Source organism: Heterodontus francisci, chromosome 3 (assembly GCF_036365525.1).
Source record: "Heterodontus francisci isolate sHetFra1 chromosome 3, sHetFra1.hap1, whole genome shotgun sequence".
Taxonomy (NCBI): domain Eukaryota; kingdom Metazoa; phylum Chordata; class Chondrichthyes; order Heterodontiformes; family Heterodontidae; genus Heterodontus; species Heterodontus francisci.
The window spans coordinates 193,394,593-193,418,635 of record NC_090373.1 but is presented as its reverse complement, the minus strand read 5'-3'; the positions used below and the strand labels follow the sequence as shown (position 1 = coordinate 193,418,635).

At 46.4% G+C, this 24,043-nt stretch overlaps 5 non-coding genes and 3 pseudogenes across 5 annotated transcripts; all 8 read left to right on the top strand.

Moving 5' to 3' along the window:
- The first annotated feature begins 32 nt into the window (after nucleotides 1–32).
- Nucleotides 33–151, top strand: LOC137367587 (5S ribosomal RNA). The gene has a single exon (XR_010974076.1). It is a non-coding gene; the product is annotated as a 5S ribosomal RNA (ribosomal RNA).
- Nucleotides 152–420: 269 nt separating this feature from the next.
- Nucleotides 421–539, top strand: LOC137367769 (5S ribosomal RNA). Its single transcript, XR_010974249.1, has one exon. It is a non-coding gene; the product is annotated as a 5S ribosomal RNA (ribosomal RNA).
- Nucleotides 540–6,974: 6,435 nt separating this feature from the next.
- Nucleotides 6,975–7,083, top strand: LOC137368065 (5S ribosomal RNA; annotated as a pseudogene).
- Nucleotides 7,084–7,352: 269 nt separating this feature from the next.
- Nucleotides 7,353–7,471, top strand: LOC137367882 (5S ribosomal RNA; annotated as a pseudogene).
- A 6,443-nt stretch (nucleotides 7,472–13,914) lies between these two features.
- On the top strand, nucleotides 13,915–14,034 carry LOC137368052 (5S ribosomal RNA; annotated as a pseudogene).
- Nucleotides 14,035–14,293: 259 nt separating this feature from the next.
- LOC137367768 (5S ribosomal RNA) lies at nucleotides 14,294–14,412 on the top strand. Its single transcript, XR_010974248.1, has one exon. It is a non-coding gene; the product is annotated as a 5S ribosomal RNA (ribosomal RNA).
- Nucleotides 14,413–20,855: 6,443 nt separating this feature from the next.
- Nucleotides 20,856–20,974, top strand: LOC137368520 (5S ribosomal RNA). Its single transcript, XR_010974735.1, has one exon. It is a non-coding gene; the product is annotated as a 5S ribosomal RNA (ribosomal RNA).
- A 269-nt stretch (nucleotides 20,975–21,243) lies between these two features.
- On the top strand, nucleotides 21,244–21,362 carry LOC137367767 (5S ribosomal RNA). The gene has a single exon (XR_010974247.1). It is a non-coding gene; the product is annotated as a 5S ribosomal RNA (ribosomal RNA).
- Nucleotides 21,363–24,043: the final 2,681 nt, after the last annotated feature.

Sequence of the window (24,043 nt, the reverse complement as noted above, 5' to 3'; positions counted from 1 at the left end):
CCTTGAAGTAAAGAAAAAGGCAGGAAGTTGCTGCCTACGGCCATGCTAGTCTGAACACGCCCGATCTCGTCTGATCTTGGAAGCTAAGCAGACTCAGGCCTGGTTAGTACTTGGATGGGAGACTGCCTGGGAATACCAGGTGCAGTAGGCTTTTGCTGCCAGCAGAGGCTGCTGACATGACAGCCCTTCACATACACTCAGGCACACAAGCAATGGGCAAGCTTTTTCTCGCTGGCCCCTGCAGTCTGTGCGCTGATGCCATATTCAGTCAAATGCTGCCTTCATATCAAGGGCAGTCACTCACCCTATTATTTTTACACCTCTCTGAGATTTCCCGACATATCTGCTCCTCTATCTCGCCCTGACTGTTTGGCGGCCTGTAGTACACTCCCAGCCAAGTGACTGCCCCTGGTAACTGCTGCCTACGGCCATACTAGTCTGAAAATGCCCGATCTCATCTGATTTCAGAAACTAAGCAGACTCAGGCCTGGTTAGTATTTGGATGGGAGACTGCCTGGGAATACCAGGTGCAGTAGGCTTGTGTGAGTATCTCAGCTTGTGTGAGGATCTTAGCTTGTGTGAGTACCTCAGCTTCACAGAATAATACAGTGCAGAAGAGGCCCTTCGGCCCATCCAGTCTGCACCGATGCATTAAAACACCTGACCTGTCTACCTAATCCCATTTGCCAGCACTTGGCCCATGGCCTTGAATGTTATGACATGTCAAGTGCTCATCCAGGTACTTTTTAAAGGATGTGAGGCAACCCGCCTCTGCCACCCTCCCAGGCAGGGCATTCCAGACCGTCACCACCCTCTGGGTAAAAAAGTTCTTCCACAAATCCCCCTTAAACCTCCCGCCCCTCACCCTAAACTTGTGACCCCTCGTAACTGACCCTTCAACTAAGGGGAACAGCTGCTCCCTATCCACCCTGTCCATGCCCCTCATAACCTTGTACACCTCGATCAGGTCACCCCTCAGTCTTCTCTGCTCCAGCGAAAACAACCCAAGCCTATCCAACCTCTCTGCATAGCTTAAATGTTCCATCCCAGGCAACATCCTGGTGAATCGCCTGTGCTCCCACTCCAATGCAATCACATCCTTCCTATAACGTGGTGACCAGAATTGCACACAGTACTCCAGCTGTGGCCTTACCAAAGTTCCGTACAACTCCAACATGACCTCTCTGCTTTTGTAATCTATGCCTCGATTGATAAAGGCAAGTGTCCCATCTGCCTTTTTCACCACCCTATTAACCTGCCCTTCTGCCTTCAGAGATCTATGGACAAACACGCCGAGGTCCCTTTGTTCCTCGGAACTTCTCAGTGTCAGGCCATTCATTGAATCCACAGATGCTGTCAGACCTGCTGAGTTTGTGTTAGGAGCTATGTATAATCATAAAGTACAAAAGCAGGCCATTCAGCCCATCGCACCTATGCCGGCCTTTTGAAAGAGCAATCCAATTAGTCCCACACCACTGCTCTTTTCCCACAGCCCTGTAATTCTTTTTCCGTTCAATTATTTAACCAATTCCCTTCTGAAAATTACTGTTGAATCTGCTTCCACTTCCTTTTCAGACAGTACATTCCAGATCACAACAACACGCTGTGTAAAATAAAATCTCCTGTTGCCTCTGGTTCTTTTGCCAATTACCTTAAATCTGTGGCCTCTGGTTACCAACACCTTCTGCCACTGGAAACAGTTTCTCTGCTTTTACTCTGCCAAAACCATTCACGATTTTGAACACCTCTATTAAATCTCCCTTTAACCTTCTAAACAATCCCAGTTTATCTATTCTCTCCATGTAACTGAAGCCCCTCACCCCATCACAGTGCTCAGGTACACTGTGCTGTCTCAGTGCCCCATGCACTATTTAAGCAGATAGTGCTCCTTTTTTTCAATACAGAGTTGAAGAACTCCCATGTCTCAACTTTACGAGAAGAATGTTGCCAGGACTTTAGCTTTGAGGAAAGTTTGGATAGGTTGGGGTTTTCTGTGGAACTGAGGAGGCTGAGGGAAAATTTAAGTGAGCTGTATAAAATTATGAGAGGTCTAGATAGAGTGGATAACAAGTACCGATTTCCCTTAGCAAAGAGGGCAATAACCGGGGGCATAGATTTAAAGTAATTGGTTGAATGAAGGATTAGTGGGAAATGAGGAGAAATGTTTTCACCCAGAGGATGGTGAGGGGGTCTGGAACTCACTGTCTGTCAGGGTGGAGGAGGTAAAAACCCACATTCAAAAAATACTTGGATATGTACGACATGCTGTAACCTCCAGAGCTATGGATTAAGAGCTGGTGTTACGTCTTCTTGTTGTTTTCTGATTCCCAGCTGTTGGAAATAATAACACTTGGAAAGAACAAAGAAGAAAGAACAGTACAGCACAGGAACAGGCCATTCGGCCCTCCAAGCCTGCGCCGATCTTGATGCCTGCCGAAACTAACACCTTCTGCACTTCTGGGGCCCATATCCCTCTATTCCCTTCTTATTCATACATTTGTCAAGATGTCTCTTAAACGTCGCGATCGTATCTGCTTCCACCACCGCCCCTGGCAGCAAGTTCCAGGCACTCACCACCCTCTGTGTAAAAACCTTGCCTCGCACATCCCCTCTAAACTTTGCCCCTCGCACCTTAAACCTATGTCCCCTAGTAACTGACTCTTCCACCCTGGGAAAAAGCTTCTGACTATCCACTCTGTCCATGCCGCTCATAACTTTGTAAACCTCTATCATGTCGCCCCTCCACCTCCGTCGTTCCAGTGAAAAAAATCCGAGTTTTTCCAACCTCTCCTCATAGCTAATGCCCTCCAGACCAGGCAACGTCCTGGTAAACCTCCTCTGTACCCTCTCCAAAGCCTCCACGTCCTTCTGGTAGTGTGGCGACTAGAATTGCACACAATATTCTAAGTGTGGCCTAACTAAGGTTCTGTACAGCTGCAACATGACTTGCCAATTTTTATACTCTATGCCCCGAACGATGAAGGCAAGCATGCCGTATGCCTTCTTGACTACCTTATCCACCTGCGTTGCCACTTTCAGTGACCTGTGGACCTGTACGCCCAGATCTCTCTGCCTGTCAATACTCCTCAGGGTTCTGCCATTTACTGTATACTTCCCACCTGCATTAGACCTTCCAAAATGCATTACCTCACATTTGTCCGGATTAAACTCCATCTGCCATTTCTCCGCCCAAGTCTCCAACTGATCTATATCCTGCTGTATCCTCTGACAATCCTCATCATTATCCGCAACTCCACCTACCTTTGTGTCGTCCGCAAACTTACTAATCAGACCAGCTACATTTTCCTCCAAATCATTTATATATACTACAAAGAGCAAAGGTCCCAGCACTGATCCCTGCCGAACACCACTAGTCACATCCCTCCATTCAGAAAAACACCCATCCACTGTTACCCTCTGTCTTCTGTGACTGAGCCAGTTCTGTATCCATCTTGCCAGCTCACCTCTGATCCCGTGTGACTTCACCTTTTGCACCAGTCTGCCATGCGGGACCTTGTCAAAGGCTTTACTAAAGTCCATATAGACAACATCCACCGCCCTTCCCTCATCAATCATCTTCCTCACTTCCTCAAAAAACTCAATCAAATTAGTAAGACACGACCTCCCGTTCACAAAACCATGCTGTCTCTCACTAATAAGTTTGTTTGTTTCCAAATGGGAGTAAATCCTGTCTCGAAGAATCCTCTCCAATAGTTTCCCTACCACTGACGTAAGGCTCACCGGCCTATAATTTCCTGGATTATCCTTACCACCCTTGAGCTTTTCATTTATTTGTTCAGCCACCATGCTGCCTGCTGTAGGACTGGCCACATGACTCTCTCTCCAGTGCAGCCGTGAATGTGGCCCCGCTGGAACACTTGCACATAACAACTAGTTCCTAGCTAATTAGTTCCTAGCACTTTACAGATAGAATAACAATATATAACAGCTGGAAAGTGGGATTAGGTTGAATAGCTCTTTTTCGACTGTCACAGAAATGATGGCCAAATGGCTTCATTCAGTGCTGTAGATGTCTATGTTTACCCCAGGATCCACAGCGTGAGAAGCCACAGAATAAATCAGACAGCAAATGGGAAATCCACACTGGAACGATCAGACGGTGGATTTGCTAATTTGGTGCGTGTTTGGTGCCCTCTTCTGGACATAAACTCAAAATCTCAGCAGTGGGACTGGGCTCCCAAGCAGTAACTGTAAGTTGTCACATTATCCAAGTTGAAGTTGAAGTTACCACCCATAGCTTCAACTAGATGTTTTACACCATTTCTCTTGAATTTCCACCAAAAGTTACAGTAAGAGATTGCAATCAGGGAGGAGGAGTGAGAAATATTAGATGAAATTAACATCATGAGAAAGGAAGTATTAAGAGGTTTGACATCTTTGAAAGTGCATAAATCTCCAGGTGCGGACAGAATGTATCTAAGCTGTTAAGGGAAGCAAGAGAAGAAATAGCGGCGGCTCTGAGCATCGTTTTCCAATTCTCTCTTGCTACAGGTATGGTGCTGGAGGACAGGAGGACAGCTAACGTTGTACCATTGTTTAAAAAGGGAGAAATGGATAGACTGAGTAATTGTAGGCCAGTCAGCCTAACCTCCTTGGTAGGAAAATTATTCTGAGGAACAGGATAAATCATCATTTAGAAAGACACAGATTAATCAAAGACAGTCAGCATGGATTTGTTAAGGGTAGGTCTTTGTCTGACTAACATGATTGAATATTTTGAACAGGTAGCAAGGAGGGTCAATGAGGGCAGTGCATTTGATGTAGTCTACATGGATTTAGTAAGGCTTTTGATGAGCCACGTGGCAGACTGGTCATAAAAGTAAAAGACCATGGGATCCAAAGCAAAGTGGCAAGTTGGATTCAAAACTGACTCAGAGATAGGAAGCAAAGGGTAACGTTTGACGGGTGTTTTTGTGACTGAAAGGTTGTTTCCAGTGGGGTTCTGCAGATTTCAACACTATGTCCCTTGCTTTTTGTGGTATCTATCAATGATATGGACTTGAATGTAGGGATGTATGATTCAGAAAATGACTGAGTAGTTGATAATAAAGAAGAAAGCTGTCGGCTTTTGCAGTGGATGAGAGTCGGGAGAGCGCAGGGGAGGAATGGAGCCAGCAAGTGGGGGGGGAGGCTTCAGTAACATCTGATGTAGGCTGCAAGCCCCCAATAACTTCCAGGTCCCGCATTTGCAGCTCCGGAGCTTTTTCCTGGGAACAGGCCCAGTTTAATGGCTGCCATCTTGGTTGAGCAGGGAGGAGAGTGCATGCTTGGTCATCTTGGTGACGGCACAGAGAATAGGTGGAGCTTCAGTGTCCCAGTGACCAGGAAAGAAAATTATCGACTCATTGATTTGATTCTCACTCTGTGCACAGGGGCTGGAGAACTGAACCCAGTCGCAATAGCGGGAGGAAAAAACTGTGAATGGAGGAAAGAAATGGTAGAGATGGTGCGATGGGTTTAAATTTCAGCATGGGGAGGAAGGAGAGTGTGTGGGATGGGGATTTACAGCTTTGGGGTAACTTCAGTTACGTGGATAGGTTGGCAAAACTGGGTCTGTTCTCCTTGGAGATGATTAAGAGGAGATTTGATAGAGGTATTCAAAATCATGAGGTGTCTGCACAGAGGAGACGGGAAGAAACTGTTGCCATTGGTGGAAGGATCCAGAGCCAGAGGGCACTGATTTAAGGTCATTGACAAAAGAAGCAAGAGTGACAAGAGGAAAAACATTTTTACACAGCGAGTGGTTAGGATCCGGAATGCACTGATAAGACTGTAGTGGAGGCAATGGAGTGTAATGGAGGCCTTCAAAAGAGAACTGGAGAATTATCTGAGGCTATGGGGAAAAAGCAGGAGAGTGGGGCTAGGTGAATTGCTCTTGCAGATAGTGGCACCGACATGATGGGGTGAAAGGCCATTCTATGATTCTATTCTATGATTGCAGGAATATATCAATGGACCAGTGTGATGGAATCTTTTTGCTGCAAAGCTTGTTTTTTTTCTACCCTGAGAGGAAAACTAGAATTGAAACAAAAACTAGAATTGAAACAGCATCAGAAGCTGGAAAAACAACTTCAGGTTTCCAGGGAAACTGACACTGGTTAGAACCAGATTAAAGGAGACAGAATCCTTGCCAGCTCAAGCAGAGCAGGCAGACAAGGCAGATTAGGCAGGAGTGGCGTGCCATCAAGCAGATGACAGTGAAGACTGAATTCAGAAGCTGTTTCTGTTAGGTAAAGTCGCTGACTAACCAGACCCGGGCAGTTATGAAAGTGCTTCTATTTTTTAATTTTTTTTGAGGACTCGTGGTTGAAGATTCTAGAGATGGATTCCTTTGGAGGACTGAAGTGATTCCATAGATGCTGGACTTGGTTTTTTTTAAAAGATGACTGGAAGAACTTTGTTTAAAAAGAATTACTGGTAGTCACATGTCTTCAGCTAAGTAAACAGCAGGTGTTTTGTGACTGTGGGTGTTGTTTACAGAGAAGTGACTTGTCAAGTGTTCTGGTGGTCTGGAGTGGTTGCGCAGTTGAATTGGTGGATGGCTGCTGTGTGCCTTGGCTCCGGTTGGCCGCCTTGAATTGGTATTTGTCTTTGTATCCCGTATGGCGCGGAGGGAAGGGTTGCTAAGTTGAAGGCGCTGTATGAAAGCAAGTTGCTGGTGTGCTGCCGGTGGCTGTGTTGAAAGAGAATGAGAAAAGAGAGGGTTTTGAATGTGTGGCTGCCGCTTGTGCAGGGTTTGCTGGCAGCAGCGTGGAAGGGAGGAATGTTGAATTGTTGGAGAGTGCAGGGTGGAGGCTGGTGAAGCGTGAGTAGGGCTTGTAGTTTTCAGATGTGCCAGGCGGGGAAGGAAGAGAGCAAGGTGGGCAAGATTTGTCAAAAAAAAATACAGAGACTGGCAAAACGAAGTGACGGCACCGCATGCCTTGAAGTAAAGAAAAAGGCAGGAAACTGCTGCCTACGGCCATACTAGTCTGAACACGCCTAATCTCGGAAGCTAAGCAGACTCAGGCCTGGTTAGTACTTGGATGGGAGACTGCCTGGGAATACCAGGTGCGGTAGGCTTTTGCTGCCAGCAGAGGCTGCTGACATGACAGCCCTTCACATACACTCAGGCACACAAGCAATGGGCAAGCTTTTTCTCGCTGGCCCCTGCAGTCTGTGCGCTGATGCCATATTCAGTCAAATGCTGCCTTCATATCAAGGGCAGTCACTCACCCTATTATTTTTACACCTCTCTGAGATTTCCCGACATATCTGCTCCTCTATCTCGTCCTGACTGTTTGGCGGCCTGTAGTACACTCCCAGCCAAGTGACTGCCCCTGGTAGCTGCTGCCTACGGCCATACTAGTCTGAAAATGCCCGATCTCATCTGATTTCAGAAACTAAGCAGACTCAGGCCTGGTTAGTATTTGGATGGGAGACTGCCTGGGAATAGCAGGTGCAGTAGGCTTGTGTGAGGATCTCAGCTTGTGTGAGGATCTTAGCTTGTGTGAGTATCTCAGCTTCACAGAATAATACAGTGCAGAAGAGGCCCTTCGGCCCATCCAGTCTGCACCGATGCATTAAAACACCTGACCTGTCTACCTAATCCCATTTGCCAGCACTTGGTCCATGGCCTTGAATGTTATGACATGTCAAGTGCTCATCCAGGTACTTTTTAAAGGATGTGAGGCAACCCGCCTCTGCCACCCTCCCAGGCAGGGCATTCCACACCGTCACCACCCTCTGGGTAAAAAAGTTCTTCCACAAATCCCCCTTAAACCTCCCGCCCCTCACCCTAAACTTGTGACCCCTCGTAACTGACATTTCAACTAAGAGGAACAGCTGCTCCCTATCCACCCTGTCCATGCCCCTCATAACCTTGTACACCTCGATCAGGTCACCCCTCAGTCTTCTCTGCTCCAGCGAAAACAACCCAAGCCTATCCAACCTCTCTTCATAGCTTAAATGTTCCATCCCAGGCAACATCCTGGTGAATCGCCTCTGCACCCCCTCCAATGCAATCACATCCTTCCTATAACGTGGTGACCAGAATTGCACACAGTACTCCAGCTGTGGCCTTACCAAAGTTCCGTACAACTCCAACATGACCTCTCTGCTTTTGTAATCTATGCCTCGATTGATAAAGGCAAGTGTCCCATCTGCCTTTTTCACCACCCTATTAACCTGCCCTTCTGCCTTCAGAGATCTATGGACAAACACGCCGAGGTCCCTTTGTTCCTCGGAACTTCTCAGTGTCAGGCCATTCATTGAATCCACAGATGCTGTCAGACCTGCTGAGTTTGTATTAGGAGCTATGTATAATCATAAAGTACAAAAGCAGGCCATTCAGCCCATCGCACCTATGCCGGCCTTTTGAAAGAGCAATCCAATTAGTCCCACACCACTGCTCTTTTCCCACAGCCCTGTAATTCTTTTTCCGTTCAATTATTTAACCAATTCCCTTCTGAAAATTACTGTTGAATCTGCTTCCACTTCCTTTTCAGACAGTACATTCCAGATCACAACAACACGCTGTGTAAAATAAAATCTCCTGTTGCCTCTGGTTCTTTTGCCAATTACCTTAAATCTGTGGCCTCTGGTTACCAACACCTTCTGCCACTGGAAACAGTTTCTCTGCTTTTACTCTGCCAAAACCATTCACGATTTTGAACACCTCTATTAAATCTCCCTTTAACCTTCTAAACAATCCCAGTTTATCTATTCTCTCCATGTAACTGAAGCCCCTCACCCCATCACAGTGCTCAGGTACACTGTGCTGTCTCAGTGCCCCATGCACTATTTAAGCAGATAGTGCTCCTTTTTTTCAATGCAGAGTTGAAGAACTCCCATGTCTCAACTTTACGAGAAGAATGTTGCCAGGACTTTAGCTTTGAGGAAAGTTTGGATAGGTTGGGGTTTTCTGTGGAACTGAGGAGGCTGAGGGAAAATTTAAGTGAGCTGTATAAAATTATGAGAGGTCTAGATAGAGTGGATAGCAAGTACCGATTTCCCTTAGCAAAGAGGGCAATAACCGGGGGCATAGATTTAAAGTAATTGGTGGAATGAAGGATTAGTGGGAAATGAGGAGAAATGTTTTCACCCAGAGGATGGTGAGGGAGTCTGGAACTCACTGTCTGTCAGGGTGGAGGAGGTAAAAACCCACATTCAAAAAATACTTGGATATGTACGACATGCTGTAACCTCCAGAGCTATGGATTAAGAGCTGGTGTTACGTCTTCTTGTTGTTTTCTGATTCCCAGCTGTTGGAAATAATAACACTTGGAAAGAACAAAGAAGAAAGAACAGTACAGCACAGGAACAGGCCATTCGGCCCTCCAAGCCTGCGCCGATCTTGATGCCTGCCGAAACTAACACCTTCTGCACTTCTGGGGCCCATATCCCTCTATTCCCTTCTTATTCATACATTTGTCAAGATGTCTCTTAAACGTCGCGATCGTATCTGCTTCCACCACCGCCCCTGGCAGCAAGTTCCAGGCACTCACCACCCTCTGTGTAAAAACCTTGCCTCGCACATCCCCTCTAAACTTTGCCCCTCGCACCTTAAACCTATGTCCCCTAGTAACTGACTCTTCCACCCTGGGAAAAAGCTTCTGACTATCCACTCTGTCCATGCCGCTCATAACTTTGTAAACCTCTATCATGTCGCCCCTCCACCTCCGTCGTTCCAGTGAAAAAAATCCGAGTTTTTCCAACCTCTCCTCATAGCTAATGCCCTCCAGACCAGGCAACGTCCTGGTAAACCTCCTCTGTACCCTCTCCAAAGCCTCCACGTCCTTCTGGTAGTGTGGCGACTAGAATTGCACACAATATTCTAAGTGTGGCCTAACTAAGGTTCTGTACAGCTGCAACATGACTTGCCAATTTTTATACTCTCTGCCCCGACCGATGAAGGCAAGCATGCCGTATGCCTTCTTGACTACCTTATCCACCTGCGTTGCCACTTTCAGTGACCTGTGGACCTGTACGCCCAGATCTCTCTGCCTGTCAATACTCCTAAGGGTTCTGCCATTTACTGTATACTTCCCACCTGCATTAGACCTTCCAAAATGCATTACCTCACATTTGTCCGGATTAAACTCCATCTGCCATTTCTCCGCCCAAGTCTCCAACCGATCTATATCCTGCTGTATCCTCTGACAATCCTCATCATTATCCGCAACTCCACCTACCTTTGTGTCGTCCGCAAACTTACTAATCAGACCAGCGACATTTTCCTCCAAATCATTTATATATACTACAAAGAGCAAAGGTCCCAGCACTGATCCCTGCCGAACACCACTAGTCACATCCCTCCATTCAGAAAAACACCCATCCACTGTTACCCTCTGTCTTCTGTGACTGAGCCAGTTCTGTATCCATCTTGCCAGCTCACCTCTGATCCCGTGTGACTTCACCTTTTGCACCAGTCTGCCATGCGGGACCTTGTCAAAGGCTTTACTAAAGTCCATATAGACAACATCCACCGCCCTTCCCTCATCAATCATCTTCCTCACTTCCTCAAAAAACTCAATCAAATTAGTAAGACACGACCTCCCCTTCACAAAACCATGCTGTCTCTCACTAATAAGTTTGTTTGTTTCCAAATGGGAGTAAATCCTGTCTCGAAGAATCCTCTCCAATAGTTTCCCTACCACTGACGTAAGGCTCACCGGCCTATCATTTCCTGGATTATCCTTACCACCCTTGAGCTTTTCATTTATTTGTTCAGCCACCATGCTGCCTGCTGTAGGACTGGCCACATGACTCTCTCTCCAGTGCAGCCGTGAATGTGGCCCCGCTGGAACACTTGCACATAACAACTAGTTCCTAGCTAATTAGTTCCTAGCACTTTACAGATAGAATAACAATATATAACAGCTGGAAAGTGGGATTAGGTTGAATAGCTCTTTTTCGACTGTCACAGAAATGATGGCCAAATGGCTTCATTCAGTGCTGTAGATGTCTATGTTTACCCCAGGATCCACAGCGTGAGAAGCCACAGAATAAATCAGACAGCAAATGGGAAATCCACACTGGAACGATCAGACGGTGGATTTGCTAATTTGGTGCGTGTTTGGTGCCCTCTTCTAGACATAAACTCAAAATCTCAGCAGTGGGCCTGGTCTCCCAAGCAGTAACTGTAAGTTGTCACATTATCCAAGTTGAAGTTGAAGTTACCACCCATAGCTTCAACTAGATGTTTTACACCATTTCTCTTGAATTTCCACCAAAAGTTACAGTAAGAGATTGCAATCAGGGAGGAGGAGTGAGAAATATTAGATGAAATTAACATCATGAGAAAGGAAGTATGAAGAGGTTTGACATCTTTGAAAGTGCATAAATCTCCAGGTGCGAACAGAATGTATCTAAGCTGTTAAGGGAAGCAAGAGAAGAAATAGCGGCGGCTCTGAGCATCGTTTTCCAATTCTCTCTTGCTACAGGTATGGTGCTGGAGGACAGGAGGACAGCTAACGTTGTACCATTGTTTAAAAAGGGAGAAATGGATAGACTGAGTAATTGTAGGCCAGTCAGCCTAACCTCCTTGGTAGGAAAATTATTGAATACATTCTGAGGAACAGGATAAATCATCATTTAGAAAGACACAGATTAATCAAAGACAGTCAGCATGGATTTGTTAAGGGTAGGTCTTGTCTGACTAACATGATTGAATATTTTGAACAGGTAGCAAGGAGGGTCAATGAGGGCAGTGCATTTGATGTAGTCTACATGGATTTAGTAAGGCTTTTGATGAGCCACATGGCAGACTGGTCATAAAAGTAAAAGACCATGGGATCCAAAGCAAAGTGGCAAGTTGGATTCAAAACTGACTCAGAGATAGGAAGCTAAGGGTAACGTTTGATGGGTGTTTTTGTGACTGAAAGGTTGTTTCCAGTGGGGTTCTGCAGAGTTCAACACTATGTCCCTTGCTTTTTGTGGTATCTATCAATGATATGGACTTGAATGTAGGGATGTATGATTCAGAAAATGACTGAGTAGTTGATAATAAAGAAGAAAGCTGTCGGCTTTTGCAGTGGATGAGAGTCGGGAGAGCGCAGGGGAGGAATGGAGCCAGCAAATGGGGGGGGAGGCTTCAGTAACATCTGATGTAGGCTGCAAGCCCCCAATAACTTCCAGGTCCCGCATTTGCAGCTCCGGAGCTTTTTCCTGGGAACAGGCCCAGTTTAATGGCTGCCATCTTGGTTGAGCAGGGAGGAGAGTGCATGCTTGGTCATCTTGGTGACGGCACAGAGAATAGGTGGAGCTTCAATGTCCCAGTGACCAGGAAAGAAAATTATCGACTCATTGATTTGATTCTCACTCTGTGCACAGGGGCTGGAGAACTGAACCCAGTCGCAATAGCGGGAGGAAAAAACTGTGAATGGAGGAAAGAAATGGTAGAGATGGTGCGATGGGTTTAAATTTCAGCATGGGGAGGAAGGAGAGTGTGTGGGATGGGGATTTACAGCTTTGGGGTAACTTCAGTTACGTGGATAGGTTGGCAAAACTGGGTCTGTTCTCCTTGGAGATGATTAAGAGGAGATTTGATAGAGGTATTCAAAATCATGAGGTGTCTGCACAGAGGAGACGGGAAGAAACTGTTGCCATTGGTGGAAGGATCCAGAGCCAGAGGGCACTGATTTAAGGTCATTGACAAAAGAAGCAAGAGTGACAAGAGGAAAAACATTTTTACACAGCGAGTGGTTAGGATCCGGAATGCACTGATAAGACTGTAGTGGAGGCAATGGAGTGTAATGGAGGCCTTCAAAAGAGAACTGGAGAATTATCTGAGGCTATGGGGAAAAAGCAGGAGAGTGGGGCTAGGTGAATTGCTCTTGCAGATAGTGGCACCGACATGATGGGGTGAAAGGCCATTCTATGAATCTATTCTATGATTGCAGGAATATATCAATGGACCAGTGTGATGGAATCTTTTTGCTGCAAAGCTTGTTTTTTTTCTACCCTGAGAGGAAAACTAGAATTGAAACAAAAACTAGAATTGAAACAGCATCAGAAGCTGGAAAAACAACTTCAGGTTTCCAGGGAAACTGACACTGGTTAGAACCAGATTAAAGGAGACAGAATCCTTGCCAGCTCAAGCAGAGCAGGCAGACAAGGCAGATTAGGCAGGAGTGGCGTGCCATCAAGCAGATGACAGTGAAGACTGAATTCAGAAGCTGTTTCTGTTAGGTAAAGTCGCTGACTAACCAGACCCGGGCAGTTATGAAAGTGCTTCTATTTTTAAATTTTTTTTGAGGACTCGTGGTTGAAGATTCTAGAAATGGATTCCTTTGGAGGACTGAAGTGATTCCATAGATGCTGGACTTGGTTTTTTTTAAAAGATGACTGGAAGAACTTTGTTTAAAAAGAATTACTGGTAGTCACATGTCTTCAGCTAAGTAAACAGCAGGTGTTTTGTGACTGTGGGTGTTGTTTACAGAGAAGTGACTTGTCAAGTGTTCTGGTGGTCTGGAGTGGTTGCGCAGTTGAATTGGTGGATGGCTGCTGTGTGCCTTGGCTCCGGTTGGCCGCCTTGAATTGGTATTTGTCTTTGTATCCCGTATGGCGCGGAGGGAAGGGTTGCTAAGTTGAAGGCGCTGTATGAAAGCAAGTTGCTGGTGTGCTGCCGGTGGCTGTGTTGAAAGAGAATGAGAAAAGAGAGGGTTTTGAATTTGTGGCTGCCGCTTGTGCAGGGTTTGCTGGCAGCAGCGTGGAAGGGAGGAATGTTGAATTGTTGGAGAGTGCAGGGTGGAGGCTGGTGAAGCGTGAGTAGGGCTTGTAGTTTTCAGATGTGCCAGGCGGGGAAGGAAGAGAGCAAGGTGGGCAAGATTTGTCAAAAAAAAACACAGAGACTGGCAAAACGAAGTGACGGCACCGCATGCCTTGAAGTAAAGAAAAAGGCAGAAAGTTGCTGCCTATGGCCATACTAGTCTGAACACGCCCGATCTCGTCTGATCTCGGAAGCTAAGCAGACTCAGGCCTGGTTAGTACTTGGATGGGAGACTGCCTAGGAATACCAGGCTTTTGCTGCCAGCAGAGGCTGCTGACATGACAGCCCTTCACATACACTCAGGCACACAAGCAATGGGCAAGCTTTTTCTCGCTGGCCCCTGCAGTCTGTGCGCTGATGCCATATTCAGTCAAATGCTGCCTTCATATCAAGGGCAGTCACTCACCCTATTATTTTTACACCTCTCTGAGATTTCCCGACATATCTGCTCCTCTATCTCGCCCTGACTGTTTGGCGGCCTGTAGTACACTCCCAGCCAAGTGACTGCCCCTGGTAACTGCTGCCTACGGCCATACTAGTCTGAAAATGCCCGATCTCATCTGATTTCAGAAACTAAGCAGACTCAGGCCTGGTTAGTATTTGGATGGGAGACTGCCTGGGAATACCAGGTGCAGTAGGCTTGTGTGAGTATCTCAGCTTGTGTGAGGATCTTAGCTTGTGTGAGTACCTCAGCTTCACAGAATAATACAGTGCAGAAGAGGCCCTTCGGCCCATCCAGTCTGCACCGATGCATTAAAACACCTGACCTGTCTACCTAATCCCATTTGCCAGCACTTGGCCCATGGCCTTGAATGTTATGACATGTCAAGTGCTCATCCAGGTACTTTTTAAAGGATGTGAGGCAACCCGCCTCTGCCACCCTCCCAGGCAGGGCATTCCAGACCGTCACCACCCTCTGGGTAAAAAAGTTCTTCCACAAATCCCCCTTAAACCTCCCGCCCCTCACCCTAAACTTGTGACCCCTCGTAACTGACCCTTCAACTAAGGGGAACAGCTGCTCCCTATCCACCCTGTCCATGCCCCTCATAACCTTGTACACCTCGATCAGGTCACCCCTCAGTCTTCTCTGCTCCAGCGAAAACAACCCAAGCCTATCCAACCTCTCTTCATAGCTTAAATGTTCCATCCCAGGCAACATCCTGGTGAATCGCCTGTGCTCCCACTCCAATGCAATCACATCCTTCCTATAACGTGGTAACCAGAATTGCACACAGTACTCCAGCTGTGGCCTTACCAAAGTTCCGTACAACTCCAACATGACCTCTCTGCTTTTGTAATCTATGCCTCGATTGATAAAGGCAAGTGTCCCATCTGCCTTTTTCACCACCCTATTAACCTGCCCTTCTGCCTTCAGAGATCTATGGACAAACACGCCGAGGTCCCTTTGTTCCTCGGAACTTCTCAGTGTCAGGCCATTCATTGAATCCACAGATGCTGTCAGACCTGCTGAGTTTGTGTTAGGAGCTATGTATAATCATAAAGTACAAAAGCAGGCCATTCAGCCCATCGCACCTATGCCGGCCTTTTGAAAGAGCAATCCAATTAGTCCCACACCACTGCTCTTTTCCCACAGCCCTGTAATTCTTTTTCCGTTCAATTATTTAACCAATTCCCTTCTGAAAATTACTGTTGAATCTGCTTCCACTTCCTTTTCAGACAGTACATTCCAGATCACAACAACACGCTGTGTAAAATAAAATCTCCTGTTGCCTCTGGTTCTTTTGCCAATTACCTTAAATCTGTGGCCTCTGGTTACCAACACCTTCTGCCACTGGAAACAGTTTCTCTGCTTTTACTCTGCCAAAACCATTCACGATTTTGAACACCTCTATTAAATCTCCCTTTAACCTTCTAAACAATCCCAGTTTATCTATTCTCTCCATGTAACTGAAGCCCCTCACCCCATCACAGTGCTCAGGTACACTGTGCTGTCTCAGTGCCCCATGCACTATTTAAGCAGATAGTGCTCCTTTTTTTCAATGCAGAGTTGAAGAACTCCCATGTCTCAACTTTACGAGAAGAATGTTGCCAGGACTTTAGCTTTGAGGAAAGTTTGGATAGGTTGGGGTTTTCTGTGGAACTGAGGAGGCTGAGGGAAAATTTAAGTGAGCTGTATAAAATTATGAGAGGTCTAGATAGAGTGGATAACAAGTACCGATTTCCCTTAGCAAAGAGGGCAATAACCGGGGGCATAGATTTAAAGTAATTGGTTGAATGAAGGATTAGTGGGAAATGAGGAGAAATGTTTTCACCCAGAGGATGGTGAGGGAGTCTGGAACTCACTGTCTGTCAGGGTGGAGGAGGTAAAAACCCACATTCAAAAAATACTTGGATATGTACGACATGCTGTAACCTCCAGAGCTATGGATTAAGAGCTGGTGTTACGTCTTCTTGTTGTTTTCTGATTCCCAGCTGTTGGAAATAATAACACTTGGAAAGAACAAAGAAGAACGAACAGTACAGCACAGGAACAGGCCATTCAGCCCTCCAAGCCTGCGCCGATCTTGATGCCTGCCGAAACTAACACCTTCTGCACTTCTGGGGCCCATATCCCTCTATTCCCTTCTTATTCATACATTTGTCAAGATGTCTCTTAAACGTCGCGATCGTATCTGCTTCCACCACCGCCCCTGGCAGCAAGTTCCAGGCACTCACCACCCTCTGTGTAAAAACCTTGCCTCGCACATCCCCTCTAAACTTTGCCCCTCGCACCTTAAACCTATGTCCCCTAGTAACTGACTCTTCCACCCTGGGAAAAAGCTTCTGACTATCCACTCTGTCCATGCCGCTCATAACTTTGTAAACCTCTATCATGTCGCCCCTCCACCTCCGTCGTTCCAGTGAAAAAAATCTGAGTTTTTCCAACCTCTCCTCATAGCTAATGCCCTCCAGACCAGGCAACGTCCTGGTAAACCTCCTCTGTACCCTCTCCAAAGCCTCCACGTCCTTCTGGTAGTGTGGCGACTAGAATTGCACACAATATTCTAAGTGTGGCCTAACTAAGGTTCTGTACAGCTGCAACATGACTTGCCAATTTTTATACTCTATGCCCCGACCGATGAAGGCAAGCATGCCGTATGCCTTCTTGACTACCTTATCCACCTGCGTTGCCACTTTCAGTGACCTGTGGACCTGTACGCCCAGATCTCTCTGCCTGTCAATACTCCTAAGGGTTCTGCCAATTACTGTATACTTCCCACCTGCATTAGACCTTCCAAAATGCATTACCTCACATTTGTCCGGATTAAACTCCATCTGCCATTTCTCCGCCCAAGTCTCCAACCGATCTATATCCTGCTGTATCCTCTGACAATCCTCATCATTATCCGCAACTCCACCTACCTTTGTGTCGTCCGCAAACTTACTAATCAGACCAGCGACATTTTCCTCCAAATCATTTATATATACTACAAAGAGCAAAGGTCCCAGCACTGATCCCTGCCGAACACCACTAGTCACATCCCTCCATTCAGAAAAACACCCATCCACTGTTACCCTCTGTCTTCTGTGACTGAGCCAGTTCTGTATCCATCTTGCCAGCTCACCTCTGATCCCGTGTGACTTCACCTTTTGCACCAGTCTGCCATGCGGGACCTTGTCAAAGGCTTTACTAAAGTCCATATAGACAACATCCACCGCCCTTCCCTCATCAATCATCTTCCTCACTTCCTCAAAAAACTCAATCAAATTAGTAAGACACGACCTCCCCTTCACAAAACCATGCTGTCTCTCACTAATAAGTTTGTTTGTTTCCAAATGGGAGTAAATCCTGTCTTGAAGAATCCTCTCCAATAGTTTCCCTACCACTGACGTAAGGCTCACCGGCCTATCATTTCCTGGATTATCCTTACCACCCTTGAGCTTTTCATTTATTTGTTCAGCCACCATGCTGCCTGCTGTAGGACTGGCCACATGACTCTCTCTCCAGTGCAGCCGTGAATGTGGCCCCGCTGGAACACTTGCACATAACAACTAGTTCCTAGCTAATTAGTTCCTAGCACTTTACAGATAGAATAACAATATATAACAGCTGGAAAGTGGGATTAGGTTGAATAGCTCTTTTTCGACTGTCACAGAAATGATGGCCAAATGGCTTCATTCAGTGCTGTAGATGTCTATGTTTACCCCAGGATCCACAGCGTGAGAAGCCACAGAATAAATCAGACAGCAAATGGGAAATCCACACTGGAACGATCAGACGGTGGATTTGCTAATTTGGTGCGTGTTTGGTGCCCTCTTCTGGACATAAACTCAAAATCTCAGCAGTGGGACTGGTCTCCCAAGCAGTAACTGTAAGTTGTCACATTATCCAAGTTGAAGTTGAAGTTACCACCCATAGCTTCAACTAGATGTTTTACACCATTTCTCTTGAATTTCCACCAAAAGTTACAGTAAGAGATTGCAATCAGGGAGGAGGAGTGAGAAATATTAGATGAAATTAACATCATGAGAAAGGAAGTATTAAGAGGTTTGACATCTTTGAAAGTGCATAAATCTCCAGGTGCGGACAGAATGTATCTAAGCTGTTAAGGGAAGCAAGAGAAGAAATAGCGGCGGCTCTGAGCATCGTTTTCCAATTCTCTCTTGCTACAGGTATGGTGCTGGAGGACAGGAGGACAGCTAACGTTGTACCATTGTTTAAAAAGGGAGAAATGGATAGACTGAGTAATTGTAGGCCAGTCAGCCTAACCTCCTTGGTAGGAAAATTATTGAATACATTCTGAGGAACAGGATAAATCATCATTTAGAAAGACACAGATTAATCAAAGACAGTCAGCATGGATTTGTTAAGGGTAGGTCTTGTCTGACTAACATGATTGAATTTTTTGAACAGGTAGCAAGGAGGGTCAATGAGGGCAGTGCATTTGATGTAGTCTACATGGATTTAGTAAGGTTTTTGATGAGCCACATGGCAGACTGGTCATAAAAGTAAAAGACCATGGGATCCAAAGCAAAGTGGCAAGTTGGATTCAAAACTGACTCAGAGATAGGAAGCAAAGGGTAACGTTTGATGGGTGTTTTTGTGACTGAAAGGTTGTTTCCAGTGGGGTTCTGCAGAGTTCAACACTATGTCCCTTGCTTTTTGTGGTATCTATCAATGATATGGACTTGAATGTAGGGATGTATGATTCAGAAAATGACTGAGTAGTTGATAATAAAGAAGAAAGCTGTCGGCTTTTGCAGTGGATGAGAGTCGGGAGAGCGCAGGGGAGGAATGGAGCCAGCAAGTGGGGGGGGAGGCTTCAGTAACATCTGATGTAGGCTGCAAGCCCCCAATAACTTCCAGGTCCCGCATTTGCAGCTCCGGAGCTTTTTCCTGGGAACAGGCCCAGTTTAATGGCTGCCATCTTGGTTGAGCAGGGAGGAGAGTGCATGCTTGGTCATCTTGGTGACGGCACAGAGAATAGGTGGAGCTTCAATGTCCCAGTGACCAGGAAAGAAAATTATCGACTCATTGATTTGATTCTCACTCTGTGCACAGGGGCTGGAGAACTGAACCCAGTCGCAATAGCGGGAGGAAAAAACTGTGAATGGAGGAAAGAAATGGTAGAGATGGTGCGATGGGTTTAAATTTCAGCATGGGGAGGAAGGAGAGTGTGTGGGATGGGGATTTACAGCTTTGGGGTAACTTCAGTTACGTGGATAGGTTGGCAAAACTGGGTCTGTTCTCCTTGGAGATGATTAAGAGGAGATTTGATAGAGGTATTCAAAATCATGAGGTGTCTGCACAGAGGAGACGGGAAGAAACTGTTGCCATTGGTGGAAGGATCCAGAGCCAGAGGGCACTGATTTAAGGTCATTGACAAAAGAAGCAAGAGTGACAAGAGGAAAAACTTTTTTACACAGCGAGTGGTTAGGATCCGGAATGCACTGATAAGACTGTAGTGGAGGCAATGGAGTGTAATGGAGGCCTTCAAAAGAGAACTGGAGAATTATCTGAGGCTATGGGGAAAAAGCAGGAGAGTGGGGCTAGGTGAATTGCTCTTGCAGATAGTGGCACCGACATGATGGGGTGAAAGGCCATTCTATGATTCTATTCTATGATTGCAGGAATATATCAATGGACCAGTGTGATGGAATCTTTTTGCTGCAAAGCTTGTTTTTTTTCTACCCTGAGAGGAAAACTAGAATTGAAACAAAAACTAGAATTGAAACAGCATCAGAAGCTGGAAAAACAACTTCAGGTTTCCAGGGAAACTGACACTGGTTAGAACCAGATTAAAGGAGACAGAATCCTTCCCAGCTCAAGCAGAGCAGGCAGACAAGGCAGATTAGGCAGGAGTGGCGTGCCATCAAGCAGATGACAGTGAAGACTGAATTCAGTAGCTGTTTCTGTTAGGTAAAGTCGCTGACTAACCAGACCCGGGCAGTTATGAAAGTGCTTCTATTTTTAAATTTTTTTTGAGGACTCGTGGTTGAAGATTCTAGAGATGGATTCCTTTGGAGGACTGAAGTGATTCCATAGATGCTGGACTTGGTTTTTTTTAAAAGATGACTGGAAGAACTTTGTTTAAAAAGAATTACTGGTAGTCACATGTCTTCAGCTAAGTAAACAGCAGGTGTTTTGTGACTGTGGGTGTTGTTTACAGAGAAGTGACTTGTCAAGTGTTCTGGTGGTCTGGAGTGGTTGCGCAGTTGAATTGGTGGATGGCTGCTGTGTGCCTTGGCTCCGGTTGGCCGCCTTGAATTGGTATTAGTCTTTGTATCCCGTATGGCGCGGAGGGAAGGGTTGCTAAGTTGAAGGCGCTGTATGAAAGCAAGTTGCTGGTGTGCTGCCGGTGGCTGTGTTGAAAGAGAATGAGAAAAGAGAGGGTTTTGAATTTGTGGCTGCCGCTTGTGCAGGGTTTGCTGGCAGCAGCGTGGAAGGGAGGAATGTTGAATTGTTGGAGAGTGCAGGGTGGAGGCTGGTGAAGCGTGAGTAGGGCTTGTAGTTTTCAGATGTGCCAGGCGGGGAAGGAAGAGAGCAAGGTGGGCAAGATTTGTCAAAAAAAAATACAGAGACTGGCAAAACGAAGTGACGGCACCGCATGCCTTGAAATAAAGAAAAAGGCAGGAAGTTGCTGCCTACGGCCATACTAGTCTGAACACGCCCGATCTCGTCTGATCTCGGAAGCTAAGCAGACTCAGGCCTGGTTAGTACTTGGATGGGAGACTGCCTGGGAATACCAGGTGCAGTAGGCTTTTGCTGCCAGCAGAGGCTGCTGACATAACAGCCCTTCACATACACTCAGGCACACAAGCAATGGGCAAGCATTTTCTCGCTGGCCCCTGCAGTCTGTGCGCTGATGCCATATTCAGTCAAATGCTGCCTTCATATCAAGGGCAGTCACTCACCCTATTATTTTTACACCTCTCTGAGATTTTCCGACATATCTGCTCCTCTATCTCGCCCTGACTGTTTGGCGGCCTGTAGTACACTCCCAGCCAAGTGACTGCCCCTGGTAGCTGCTGCCTACGGCCATACTAGTCTGAAAATGCCCGATCTCATCTGATTTCAGAAACTAAGCAGACTCAGGCCTGGTTAGTATTTGGATGGGAGACTGCCTGGGAATACCAGGTGCAGTAGGCTTGTGTGAGGATCTTAGCTTGTGTGAGTATCTCAGCTTCACAGAATAATACAGTGCAGAAGAGGCCCTTCGGCCCATCCAGTCTGCACCGATGCATTAAAACACCTGACCTGTCTACCTAATCCCATTTGCCAGCACTTGGCCCATGGCCTTGAATGTTATGACATGTCAAGTGCTCATCCAGGTACTTTTTAAAGGATGTGAGGCAACCCGCCTCTGCCACCCTCCCAGGCAGGGCATTCCACACCGTCACCACCCTCTGGGTAAAAAAGTTCTTCCACAAATCCCCCTTAAACCTCCCGCCCCTCACCCTAAACTTGTGACCCCTCGTAACTGACCCTTCAACTAAGGGGAACAGCTGCTCCCTATCCACCCTGTCCATGCCCCTCATAACCTTGTACACCTCGATCAGGTCACCCCTCAGTCTTCTCTGCTCCAGCGAAAACAACCCAAGCCTATCCAACCTCTCTTCATAGCTTAAATGTTCCATCCCAGGCAACATCCTGGTGAATCGCCTCTGCTCCCACTCCAATGCAATCACATCCTTCCTATAACGTGGTGACCAGAATTGCACACAGTACTCCAGCTGTGGCCTTACCAAAGTTCTGTACAACTCCAACATGACCTCTCTGCTTTTGTAATCTATGCCTCGATTGATAAAGGCAAGTGTCCCATCTGCCTTTTTCACCACCCTATTAACCTGCCCTTCTGCCTTCAGAGATCTTTGGACAAACACGCCGAGGTCCCTTTGTTCCTCGGAACTTCTCAGTGTCAGGCCATTCATTGAATCCACAGATGCTGTCAGACCTGCTGAGTTTGTGTTAGGAGCTATGTATAATCATAAAGTACAAAAGCAGGCCATTCAGCCCATCGCGCCTATGCCGGCCTTTTGAAAGAGCAATCCAATTAGTCCCACACCACTGCTCTTTTCCCACAGCCCTGTATTTCTTTTTCCGTTCAATTATTTAACCAATTCCCTTCTGAAAATTACTGTTGAATCTGCTTCCACTTCCTTTTCAGACAGTACATTCCAGATCACAACAACACGCTGTGTAAAATAAAATCTCCTGTTGCCTCTGGTTCTTTTGCCAATTACCTTAAATCTGTGGCCTCTGGTTACCAACACCTTCTGCCACTGGAAACAGTTTCTCTGCTTTTACTCTGCCAAAACCATTCACGATTTTGAATACCTCTATTAAATCTCCCTTTAACCTTCAAAACAATCCCAGTTTATCTATTCTCTCCATGTAACTGAAGCCCCTCACCCCATCACAGTGCTCAGGTACACTGTGCTGTCTCAGTGCCCCATGCACTATTTAAGCAGATAGTGCTCCTTTTTTGCAATGCAGAGTTGAAGAACTCCCATGTCTCAACTTTACGAGAAGAATGTTGCCAGGACTTTAGCTTTGAGGAAAGTTTGGATAGGTTGGGGTTTTCTGTGGAACTGAGGAGGCTGAGGGAAAATTTAAGTGAGCTGTATAAAATTATGAGAGGTCTAGATAGAGTGGATAACAAGTAGCGATTTCCCTTAGCAAAGAGGGCAATAACCGGGGGCATAGATTTAAAGTAATTGGTTGAATGAAGGATTAGTGGGAAATGAGGAGAAATGTTTTCACCCAGAGGATGGTGAGGGGGTCTGGAACTCACTGTCTGTCAGGGTGGAGGAGGTAAAAACCCACATTCAAAAAATACTTGGATATGTACGACATGCTGTAACCTCCAGAGCTATGGATTAAGAGCTGGTGTTACGTCTTCTTGTTGTTTTCTGATTCCCAGCTGTTGGAAATAATAACACTTGGAAAGAACAAAGAAGAACGAACAGTACAGCACAGGAACAGGCCATTCAGCCCTCCAAGCCTGCGCCGATCTTGATGCCTGCCGAAACTAACACCTTCTGCACTTCTGGGGCCCATATCCCTCTATTCCCTTCTTATTCATACATTTGTCAAGATGTCTCTTAAACGTCGCGATCGTATCTGCTTCCACCACCGCCCCTGGCAGCAAGTTCCAGGCACTCACCACCCTCTGTGTAAAAACCTTGCCTCGCACATCCCCTCTAAACTTTGCCCCTCGCACCTTAAACCTATGTCCCCTAGTAACTGACTCTTCCACCCTGGGAAAAAGCTTCTGACTATCCACTCTGTCCATGCCGCTCATAACTTTGTAAACCTCTATCATGTCGCCCCTCCACCTCCGTCGTTCCAGTGAAAAAAATCCGAGTTTTTCCAACCTCTCCTCATAGCTAATGCCCTCCAGACCAGGCAACGTCCTGGTAAACCTCCTCTGTACCCTCTCCAAAGCCTCCATGTCCTTCTGGTAGTGTGGCGACTAGAATTGCACACAATATTCTAAGTGTGGCCTAACTAAGGTTCTGTACAGCTGCAACATGACTTGCCAATTTTTATACTCTATGCCCCGACCGATGAAGGCAAGCATGCCGTATGCCTTCTTGACTACCTTATCCACCTGCGTTGCCACTTTCAGTGACCTGTGGACCTGTACGCCCAGATCTCTCTGCCTGTCAATACTCCTAAGGGTTCTGCCATTTACTGTATACTTCCCACCTGCATTAGACCTTCCAAAATGCATTACCTCACATTTGTCCGGATTAAACTCCATCTGCCATTTCTCCGCCCAAGTCTCCAACCGATCTATATCCTGCTGTATCCTCTGACAATCCTCA